This window comes from Mercurialis annua, linkage group LG1-X (genome assembly GCF_937616625.2).
Source record: "Mercurialis annua linkage group LG1-X, ddMerAnnu1.2, whole genome shotgun sequence".
NCBI classification, from domain to species: Eukaryota; Viridiplantae; Streptophyta; class Magnoliopsida; order Malpighiales; family Euphorbiaceae; genus Mercurialis; species Mercurialis annua.
Window position 1 is genome coordinate 3,168,817 of NC_065570.1, and position 12,571 is coordinate 3,181,387.

Sequence of the window (12,571 nt, forward strand, 5' to 3'; positions counted from 1 at the left end):
CATATATGTAACTCAACTTCAGTTCTTATAGTTTTATTTGGTTAATTAATCAACTAATTTCACTAATTAGGCAATTGCAATAATTTTTTTATTATTGGATGAATTTATTTCAGGTCTCTAAGAACCTAGAAATTTGAATTAGTTAAGGATGTGGTTTTATCATAATGGGTTCTTTGAATGGGGATATTAGAATTACTTTTGTTTATAGAAAATAATGCATCATCGATGTATCTACAATGTATCATTATTGTCAAAATTTATTCGTTGAAAATAATTATTATGAATTGTAGACTGATTCTAGAAGATATAATAAATGATGTATCTATGATGTATCAACGATGTACCAATGTTGTATGTATAATGTATCGTTTCTGTATCTAATATGTATACATAATAAACATTTTAGATACATCTAAACAACATTAAAGATACGTCTCAAAACTAGCTCAGCTACATTCTTCAAAATAAAGGTAGTATACTAAATAATCAAAGCATAAAAAATTAACATGAAAGATATTAAAATTTTAAAATATAGAAATACATATATGAGACATATATGATAGAGTTTCAAATTGTTAAAAATATATCAAATATAGTTATATATACATGTCTGATACATTATAGATACGTAGCATTTGTCGTCCAAAGTACAAAAAGTTACAAAAAATTAACTTCACTGTCTAATTATACATATGTGATACATTTAGCTATACTTGGAAATTTTCAGACTATAATTGGATAACATGTTTGTCTTGTGAATTATATCAACAATTTCTTTAATTGATAATATTTTTGGACAGTGCAGATCATTATTAAGTACAACAGTTGGAAGGAGGCCTTCAAGTTTGAGTACAATAACTTCAACTTCTTCAGAAATGTCTACAAATTCATAAAAGAAAAAATAATAATTAGTCAAGTACAATAGATCACTCTAAATAAAGGACACAAACTATTTTAACTGTAAGAGAAAGTTCATCTACTCAAAGAAATAAAAACAGAGAAAGAATTATTGTTCTTCGATAATAGTAGAGTAAAAGTAGATCATGAACTAAAAAAATATATGAGATGTATTCATAACGACTTCATCTTGTCGATGGATTGCATCTTCGCAACCCTTGATTGAATCATACACGCAGAACACATAACATCAAACTACAAAACAAAACAGAACAATCAGTAAGCAAAATCAGATTAATAAATATCACATAACACATACAAAGTTATAAAAATAATACATTTCACATACATCTAATAAACAATACAGATACATCTCAAAACAGTATAGATGCGTTCCATAATTTCTAAAGAACCATAACATTATACATCTCAGAATTTTAAAGTAAAGCGAAATATTTTAAACTTCCTATAACCAAATAACAACTTTTTTTCGCATCGAAATAGTTCCGCGAAGGAACCATTTAGCTAATCTTTTTTCACAATTAGAATTAAAGGTGCAAACCCACGTTGAAACCCTGCTGTTTTGTGATGCATAAGAGAGTGACACAGCTGATTTTGGTTTAGGTAATGCATTTGATGTAATTTTTTGACTTTCAATTTGTTTTTTTGCTTTTTTCCACCTAATTATGGTTTTTCTTCTTTTGGGTCTTCTCTCTTTTCTTCTATACATACAGACCAACACAAATTCGAAACTGCTCCGGTGACAAAACCGCACACCACTCATCTTCAGACTTTTGCACATAGCCAGAACCAGCCATGGCAATAACCCCACCGCAAAAGTTGCGGTCTTTCCTGCAGAACTCAAATACCCACCAAATCCGGCAATAAAAATGGAGTTAAATACGGGTTGGGTCGATAAAAATCACCGTGAATGAATAAATTACATCACACAACACATATAATTAGATTAATTGAATTAAATTTCGTTTTGAATAACACAGATCTAGATTTAAAGGAGTAGAGAATAGACCTTGAAAAATAGGAGAAGCGAGTAGTAGAAGAGCGATGAATCGCCGATCTTGTTGGTGATAAGTCGTCGGTCGCCACTATTGTCAGTTATGAGTTGTAGGGTGAAGAACTCGCTGCAAACAAATATGGACATTTTTTGTAAAGAAAGTGGAAAAAAAGGAATATAGTGTAAATAGAAGTTGGCTATTAAATGTAAACATTTTAAGAAGTGGCTATTTGAGAAAAATTTCACCGTGAATGTAATTATTATGTTGTTTTCTCAATTAAAATAGGTAGTTAAATTATCTCGAATTTAGTTTTTAGTATGTAAAAAATAACTAAATTGTCTCCAATGTAGTAGGAATACCTATCTTTTAATTTGATTGAACTACAAAATTAAAATACTATATTTGGTCAATATATTATTATTTAAATTTCTATCTTATTATTTTTAAAGATATTATTAATAAAATTAAGTTAATTATTTAATTATGATTATTATAAAACCAAAAAAAGAATAAATTCAGTATGGAAAAAAATTTAGTTACCGAATATATTATATTTACTTTTACAATTTTTTTTAACTAATTTAATATTAATTATAAATAAAAAAATGATATAATTATAATAAATTTACTAATATGTTCATTGACGAGTTACGTTACGAGCCACGTGCATAGCACGTAATGCGAAACTAGTTTCAATAAAATATCAAATGTTTGCATATGTGGTCAGTTATATTCAAATCTTTTAAAAGCGGCTAGTTTAGCCAATTTTGTAATATTTGAAACCTTTTTTAGTCAATTTTTGAATCGAACCAAATTTTTGTTAAAATGTCCGCCACATCACTGCCAACTCGGCAAATTGTTGACGTGGCAACACACCTCATCCATCCAAATCACATGATAACCAAACCAAAATCAAACCAAATTTTTAAGTCTAATTATATTTATTGTTGAATAAATATAGAACTTTCAATTAGGTTTAAGTAAATTTAATTAGAAAATATTAATTATTTTAAATATATATAAATTTTATATTAATTAATTTGATTTAGAATTTGGTTTGATTCTAGTTTGGTTATCATGTGGTTTGGTTGGATAAGGTGTGTTGCCATGTCAACAATTTGCTGAGTAGGCAGTGATGTGGTGGACAATTTGGCATACATTGGGTTCGATTTAAAAATTGGATAAAAAAAAGGTTCTAAATATTATAAAATTGGCTAAATTAGACGATTTTAAAAGGTTTGGATATAACTGACCAAACACGTAAACCTTTGGTATTTTATTGAGATTAATCCTATTTAAATTCCATTGTAGACATCATAAATCATCGAAGAACGATGATGTTATGTAAAAAAAATTAGAATATATTAAAGATGAACAAACATCATGAAAATATTAAAAGGATATTATGACTGTTCACTCTAATATTTTAATTAATTCATGCATTATTTTTAGTTAGGTTTATAAATTTATGGCCAAATGTTGTAAAAGGGCGAAACCTTTCACAAAAGTTTTATAAAAGTCCTGACCTTTCAATTTTATCGATTTTGGCCAAAAACAAATTATTTGGTTTTAATTGTGGCCAACTTTCAATTTGATTTCAATTTGCCTATGTGACGCCTATGTGGCATGCCAAATATTGAAAGGTCGGGACTTTTGTGAAACCAAATAATCCATTTTTGGCCAAAATCGACAAAATTGAAAGGTCGGGACTTTTGTGAAACCAAATTATCAGTTTTTGGCCAAAATCGACAAAATTGAATCAGGACTTTCGTGAAACTTTTGTGAAAGGTTTGGCCTTTTTACAATATTTGGCCTAAATTTATTATATACTTTTTTCACATATAAGTAAACTCTAATTCTGTCAAAAAAATAATATAAAAGAAACATAAAAAAAAAGTTATACGAGAGATTTAGATATTTACCGAAAGGCCTAATCACTTAAAAACCCTCGACATTGTAATTTTTTTTTTATACCCCGGCGTAGGAGTTTTTTCAATTGTACTTAGGTTTCAACTCTACCCCAGTTTAGAAAAATTTGAAAAATTAATTAATTTAAGGATGAAAACACTAAAAACAATTAATTAGAAGGGTTATATCATATTTTTTTTGTTTGGAAAAATACAAACAAGTCCTTTAACTTTAAAAATGTTCAAATAAATTCAAAAATTTAATTGTTTTTTAAAATTTTATTAAATAAATAAATAAATTTTGACCTACCACCGTACTCATCTGATTTGCGATCCCGTTATCGAAACCCGACAATTTTTTAAAAAAAATTATTCTCTTTTCCGATTTTCAAGCTTCTCCTCCTCGCCTAAAAAGAGGAGCTGCAAATCGATCATAGGCCTTCTCCAAATCGATTTTAATCAATATAGATCCCCTACGACCTTTTTTCTTACGCATAGAGTGCAAAGCTTCTTGAGCTAAAATAATGTTATCCGTAATTTGACGCCCCTCCACAAAGCTAGTTTGGGTCGGTCTAATAATATGAGTCATGATTTTCTTAAACCGATTAGCAATAAGCTTAGTTATGATCTTATAAAGAACATTACAAAGGTTTATCGGCCTGAAGCTTTTGAAAGAATCCAGAAACTAGCACTTAGGAATAAGGGTAATAAGAGTTCTATTTAAATCGAAAGGGATAGGCTGACCATTAAAAATCCCATGAACAAAAGCGCAAATTTTTACCTCCAACCGTAGCCCACAGGCTTTGGTAAAATAAAGCATGAAGGCCATCTATCCCCGGCGCCTTCAAAGGTTGCATATTCCACAAAGCATTTCTGATTTCTTCAACTGTAATATCGAAGTCTAAGTGATTCATCGTTCTTCTATCCAGTAAAGGAAAGCATCCTCTGCACGCAAGGGGAACAAGCTCATTCATATTCTTAGTGAATAGCTTCTTGAAATAATCTACTGCCATGGTTTTGAGGTCCTCCTGGTTGTCAATAATGAGCCCTGCATCATTTTTCAAAGCCCATATTTTATTCTGTCTTCTACGAATAGCAACCCTCTTATGGAAGTAAGCAGTATTTCGGTCACCATCCATATCTCCTTCACAACGAGATTTTTGAATCCAGAGAAGCTCCTCTTGATAGAGAGTTTCATCCAGCTCGAGTCTAAACTGAACTTCGATGTCATTGAGCCTTTGATTTGAATAACTCTCCCTCACACATTGAATACCTCTAAGCCGAGCCAAAATATGTTTCTTCCGTTGAAAATTGTTACCAAAAACTGAATGATTCAAGGACCTCATCTTCTCCGCAATATCGTTAATAGACTCAATGATAGGCATATCAGGCTTCCAATTCTCACTTACCATTTTACCAAAGTTATCAACTCTCAACCAGGCCGCCAAAAACCTAAAGGGCTTTCTACTAGTCCGGCTTTGAGCATGTTTACAGAATTGCAGAAAAATCGGATTGTGATCCGAGTGAACACGGGGGAGATGCAGAACGTAGTTATTAGGAAAAGTCTTAGCCCAGTTTTCATTACACACATATCGATCTAATCTTTTTAAAAGATTTCCTCTGCGCCAAGTAAAAAGAGAGCCTCGAAACCCAAGATCCACCAATTCAAATTCATCCATCCACTGTTTAAACAGCGAGGGCTGATGAGCCAAGGATCCACAGTCGTCCTAGCTAAGTTACTAATATCCTCCCAAAAACCTCTCCGAAGGCTAGCGTTAGGATTAGCATAGGCAATAGTAAATAAAAATGAATCATTCCCATCATCCACTTTGAGATGGATATAATGCTTGTTGTTCTCCAAGATAGAAACCATAATTCTACCCTTCCACCACAAAACCCAAATACCTTCAGAAAAAACAACTGCTTCAATTCTATGCGAAAACTGAAAGCCGCTGCTTTTAATGAAATTATCAGCATTTTGGCCACTTATCCTTGGCTCAAGAATACCCACCATATCAAAGCTATACTGCGAACATAAATTCTTAAAAATACCGAAGTAATTTTTTTGAGCCCGCTCCCTACGAGTTCCAAATAAAAGACTTGCTTTTGTCTATCATTAAAAAGATAAAGAAAAGAACAAACACCAGCCAAAAGAGGCTCGATCAACACTGACTTCCATTCCATCCCCAAGAATATCTCCTTGGGCTTCTCTATCTATACCAGCAGGGCAATCAACAAACATGGCATCAGAAGGGTCCGGGTCCTTAGTCTCAACTACATCGATTATCATGCAACTGTTATGTTGCTTGTTCACCCCACTCTCATTATGAGTATCCATCTGCTTTTGCTTATTGAATGATACATTCACCATCGAATGTTTGGACCCATCCAGAGGTCTGGGCTTTAGTAACAACACATTTTTTATTCTCCAACTGGGCTTTTATGTTTGCAACATCTGATAAGGCTTTTCTTTGGTGAGATATTTCCAGAATTTAGGCAGGGGCAGGACTGTCATTTACTGCATGTGAAACCTTCTTAGCCTTGGACTCCTTTCTAGTAGCATGATTAGCTCTATTTTCGAAATTCTCCACCTTTTCCTCCATCTGCTTAGGTAACAAACACCCTCCAAATCGTTTTCTATATCTCATGCATTCAGAACATCAAATCTGGTAGCTAACGTGTTTCTATCCTTAACAGAATTGGGATTTTTTTATCATTTGTGGAATAACTTCTATTTCCACCATACTTTCCTCTTTTCTCCATGGCCCAAAACTAGGGTTTTCTTCTTAGGCATTCCCAACCTCCTTAGTCACCTTGCCTGGTTCATGACTGCCGGCACTGACCTTTCCGGTGTGGGCAATTTCTGTCTTGTATTGGACCCTATCATGAGGGCAGCTCTCCCTGACATGACCGAATCTACCGCATTCAAAACAAATCATGGGAAGACATTCATATTCCACAAATTGGACATTACCATCAAGCCGGAATTGAGAAACTAGGGGATTTTTCAGGTCCAACTCAACTGCAATTCTCGCAAATTTTCCTCTTTTCACAGCCTCAATACAATAATCAATCTTGATAACTCTCCCTACTATCGCCCCAATATATCTGAGCACTTTTTTGTTGTAGTACTGAATCGGCATACACGGCAGTCTAATCCATGCGTTGACAAATCTAATTTCATCATTCGAGACATCGAATCCAGGGTACCAAGCTTGCACTGACAGGTAGTGCCCTAACATCACCCACGACCCTTCTGTAATCACTAACTTTAGATCATGACTAGTGCTTAATTTCACCAGAAAATAGTCGTTTTCCATGTTAATAACGCCAAATGACTCCACAAAATTCCACATCGACTCCAGTCTATAACATAGATTTCGGTGCTCAATCGGTCTCCCCAGGAGTTTGACAATGGCTGTAGATTGCCATTGTTTCGACAGTTCGGTCTCAGAAAAATCAATGGCTAGCATGCCATCTCCTATAACAATTGTAACATCCGCCTCCTCCACCACAAAATCGTCAAAATCTCCAGCCAAATATTCGTCACGAACCCGTTCCGTTTACATCACCTTATCCCCGAAAGACATGGCTCATGTGGGATTAATTCCGCCATCCCCCTCTCTAAACTTAGCTTTCTTGGTGGATTTGTCTTCACCAACCGTAGGTCGAGATTCTTTCAGAAGGGGGTGATAGGAGTAGAAATACTCCTATTTTCTATATCGATTTTGGTCTTTCTAATATGCTTTTATTGTTATAATTGAGCTATTATAGGTCTTATTATGTGTTTAGTATTTCAGGTTAAATACATGGAAATCAATGAGTTTTGGGTTTAATTTGAGCATTCTGAAGGTTTCCGAAGTAAGGAGATGCCGAAACCACATTTGCAAACCTGAAAATCTGACCCCTCTGCACTAATCGACGAATATGGACTAGCTAGAAGCTTCAAATGAATTTGTGTTCTTCATGAACGTTGAAGTAGACATCCTAATCTTTCCAACGGTTCAAGAATCAGCTCATTTGGAGGTGTCTACAAAGAGTTATGAAGTTTTGAAGTCAGTCGTTGCGCAGTAGAAATAGTGTCTCTTTCAAGACAAACTTTTGTGCATGTCTCGATCGAGAAGCATGTTCAGATGAGCTTCTCGATAGAGACCAGTGTTACAAAAAGAAACAGAGAGCAAGCCAAAATTGGGTCTCGATCAAGAAGCACTTCTCAACAAGCTTCTCGATAGAGACATGAAGAAAACTCAGAAAAGACCAAAATTCGACTTTAGAGCTTTGCTTTGAACATTTTCCTTATTTAGCCCAACAAAACGTGGACTAGAATGTCTTTTATGTTTCCTCTTTTGTTTTTACCTATATAAGGCTCATTATCTCTCACCTTTAGGGTATCACTTATCATGTAAATACATACATCACTTATTCTCTACACATTTTTAGTCATTTTTAGGAGTAGATTAATTTTAGGGTTTTGAGCCACCATCTTCTTCATCATTTCCAGCATTTTTAGTATCTCCCATTGAAGAACATTTCAAGCTTTCATTATATGGATATTGCAATTTAATGAAGTTTTATCTTTTCTAACTAATGTCTCTACTCATTTATTGTCTTCAAGAGGTACTTAATTCTTCCTTTATGTTTATTAATTGTTTTTGGTTGTTTGTTGATTTTAACTTTGCCATGAGTAGCTAAAACCTCCATGTTTGGGGGTTGATATGATGGTTGAATAATTGCTAGATTTGGTTAGGTTTTGGCTTGTGTGTTCTAATTAATTGCTTAATGCCTATGCTAGATTGATCTCCTAGTATTTGTTGCTAGATTAATTTTCACCTTGAGAGAGGGTTTATTAATTGGAATTAATTAATTAGATGCTTAATTAGTAACACCATGAGAGTGGGTTAGTAATTAGGTGGCCTATGAGTTGTGTTTAATTGCTAATTGCCTCTAATTGTGTTTAGTGCTACGAGAGTAGGTTGAGCTTAATTAGTTGTGGTTTTGTAACTCTTTGAGGCTCGAGAGAGCGGGAGTTGCGATTTAGAAAAAACTCGGTTCGCGTTTAGAAGCCATAGTCCGACCCCTTGATAGTAATTGGTTAATCGTAGTATCACCCCTCAAGCTCGTTATCCATAGTTTATCTTAATCATTCAATCACTTGTTTATCGCATTTTTCTAGTTAAATTGTTTAGTAATTGTGTTTGCTTTAGTTAATGTTTTAATTGTTCAAAGTCCAAATAAACTACCTTGCTATTGCTAAACGAATTGGATTCCAAAATCATATTTCACTCACTTTAAATCTCTCATCCTTGTGGGATTCGACCTCGGTCTTACCGAGTATTACTAGTTGCGACACCGTACACTTGCGGTTTTCGCCAACAAGTTTTTGGCGCCGTTGCCGGGGATGAGGTTGTGTTTAATTGATTGAAAGTATTTTGAAATTCGGTCGAGTTAGCCTTATTTTCTGTTTTTACTTTTCTTTTGTTGGTTTGTTTTCGTGAATTACGCTTGGTGTTCTTGTTTGTGGTTGTGCAGGAAATTTGTGTTGTGTTGGTTTATCTTCAATATTATTTTTTATGGTGAATATATTTGGGCAAGAGTAATGGCTTGGGATCTAAATTTTGAGATTTGTGGGGATTTTAGTCATACCGGAGCCGAGTGTCCTATACTCTATTCAAATTGGAATGACCATGTCAATTATGTTGGTGATCAATGGCAAGCTAATGACCCTTATTCCGACATGTATGATCCGGGGTGGCACAACACTCCGAACTATGGTTGGAGCAACAATTGGGAGAACTTCAATGAAAACTTGAACTTTGATTCAAGCTATCACCCACATCAAAACCAATGGGACCTCAATTCCAATTTTGGCAATGAAGCACAACAATCACATGGTTTTCAACAAGATGAAATGTTTGATGAATCTAGCAAAATCGACAAGATCATGGAGTTGTTAGATAGAATGGAGGTACATTATGAAATTCAATCTACACATCTTCATAACCTAGAGTTACAAGTTGCTCGGTTAGCTAGTGATTTGAAAGAGACAACCCAAGAAGGTTTACTAGCCGAAATTGAAGCTACTCCAACACAACATGCTATGGCCATAGAGTTGAAAGATGATGATGCTTTAGTAGAACATCCTCCCATAAAGGTTCACATAGAGATTGAAAGAGAAAAGTGTGAGGATGTTGAACTTGAAGCTCCAATTTCCAAGCCACTTACTTGTCCCAAGAGCGTAAATGATGAAAGTGAGGAGAAATTTGGTATTACGGTACTCTACGAGGAATTCAACAAATCCTTTGATTATAAAGATCCATTCTTGGAGGGGTTTGATTCCGAGTATGACGGAAAGAATATCAAATATATGAAGATGCTTCATACTCCTCATGTTCTTTGTTATAGAGTACAAGCATACTCTATATTATTGGAGTTGTATTTGAAGGAGCCAACAAGGAAAAAGAGGGAGAAGATGCTACCAAGACGGCTTCCACATGTTAGGTTGTATTTTTAACAACCTTACGCGAAGAGTTTAGCTTTGGACTCCAACTAAAGCGCACTCGGGAGGCAATCCCGAGAGGTTCGATTTCTTTTCTTGTCATTTATCTTTTGTTATTTATTTTTAGTATTTCATTTATGTTATTTTGCGTTTAATTGAAAAAGATTTGATTCTCTAACCCAAACTCATGCAATTTTCATATATGTTTTATTTCTTAGCATTGAGGGCATTGCTTAGAAATAGTGTGAGGAGGGTTGGAAAATTGAATCTCGTTTGTGTTTAGATTGTTTTAGGTTGTTTTTATGTGTTTATGCTTTTATGTGTTTGTTTAGTTTAAATGTTTTAAGATATTTTTGTGTTGGGATTTTGGTGCCTTTAGTGCATGAAGCCTTTGCTTAATTTTGTGAGCATGTTATCTAAGTTGAATAAAATGTTTGAACCGTATCAATTGTCGATTTTCCGGTTAATGAATGCTTAGAATGATGCTTCTCGAGTTAACAATTTTGGGTGATGCTTGTCTAATGAAATGCCAATTGTATGACATGATTCGATAGGATTAGGGTGAACTCACTAGTGAGCAATTTTAACCCTCGATGCATGCTCGATTTAGCTTGATGCGGATTCATGATATGTATGCCATAAAATTGTGTAATTTTCAAAATTTGGGCATGCTTGACATAGTTGATGTAGCTTCTAGTACATGGCAAAAACACACATTTCTTTCATTGATTGAATATTTTGAGCCTACATTTCTTGTTGTGTTTTGCATACTTAGTCCTAGAACTTGCTCGGTGTCCGTTCAAGATTGCATTGTTGAATTTTTGACAATTAGATGAGTATGGCAATTAGGATTACACATTTCCTTAAACCACTTAAAAAGCCTACCCTTTTACCCCTAGATAACACAAACTTGAGCCCAAGACTTTTCTTGTTTTAACCCACATTTTCACACATTCAACCTTTCAACAATTTACCTCTTTGAACACCACATTTGACTTGATTGAATTTAATGTAGAAACACTTGATCTTAACTTGATGGAAAGAAAAAGAAAAGTGAACAAAATGCCTTAGTACAAAAGAAAGAAAATAAAAACAAAGAAAGAATAAAGAAAGTTTAGAAAAAAAGAGAAAAAGAAAAAAAAAAGAAATTGAATACAAAAGAATAAATAGAGGCATGAAAAAAAAAGAGAAGAAAATGTTCACATTGTGCAAAATTCCAAGTTAGATCAATTTGAAATATTTTGTGAGTTAGTCATCAAGTTATTTGTTAAGCAACATTTTACCTTTCTACCTACCCTAACCCTTAACCCCATTACAACCCAATAAAGTCCATATGATAATTGTCGGAAACCGAACTAAGTAGTGGAGTCCGGACTATGAGCAAGCTTATGGTGACTTTGCATGCGTTCTTTTACACCTTGATCTTTTGAGCGAGTGAAATCTAGAGAGGATTGTGCCATTGCTTGAAACTTAAAGAACTATGCCATGCTTTGGCCATGTTAGCTTGTGATAGTTACATGTCCCGCATATGATAGCAACCTCGTGATGTAACTTGTTTGATAAAGTGCTTGCGTGATTGTAGTCTTAATATCATTGGATCATGTCATTAAAATTGCATTCCTCATTTGTTTGCATCACTCTTAGTTGTTGGTTCTTGAAGCATTTGTTCGAGTATTCATTGGTTGGAATGGGTGTTTGATACATGTTCAAGTATTAGTTCATTAGTTAGCATGTATTCTTAAGTAAGTTTCATTTCTTGCTTGGGGACAAGCAAGGGTTTAGTGTGAGGAGGTTTGATAGGAGTAGAAATACTCCTATTTTCTATATCGATTTTGGTCTTTCTAATATGCTTTTATTGTTATAATTGAGCTATTATAGGTCTTATTATGTGTTTAGTATTTCAGGTTAAATACATGGAAATCAATGAGTTTTGGGTTTAATTTGAGCATTCTGAAGGTTTCCGAAGTAAGGAGATGCCGAAACCACATTTGCAAACCTGAAAATCTGACCCCTCTGCACTAATCGACGAATATGGACTAGCTAGAAGCTTCAAATGAATTTGTGTTCTTCATGAACGTTGAAGTAGACATCCTAATCTTTCCAACGGTTCAAGAATCAGCTCATTTGGAGGTGTCTACAAAGAGTTATGAAGTTTTGAAGTCAGTCGTTGCGCAGTAGAAATAGTGTCTCTTTCAAGACAAACTTTTGTGCATGTCTCGATCGAGAAGCATGTTCAGATGAGCTTCTCGATAGAG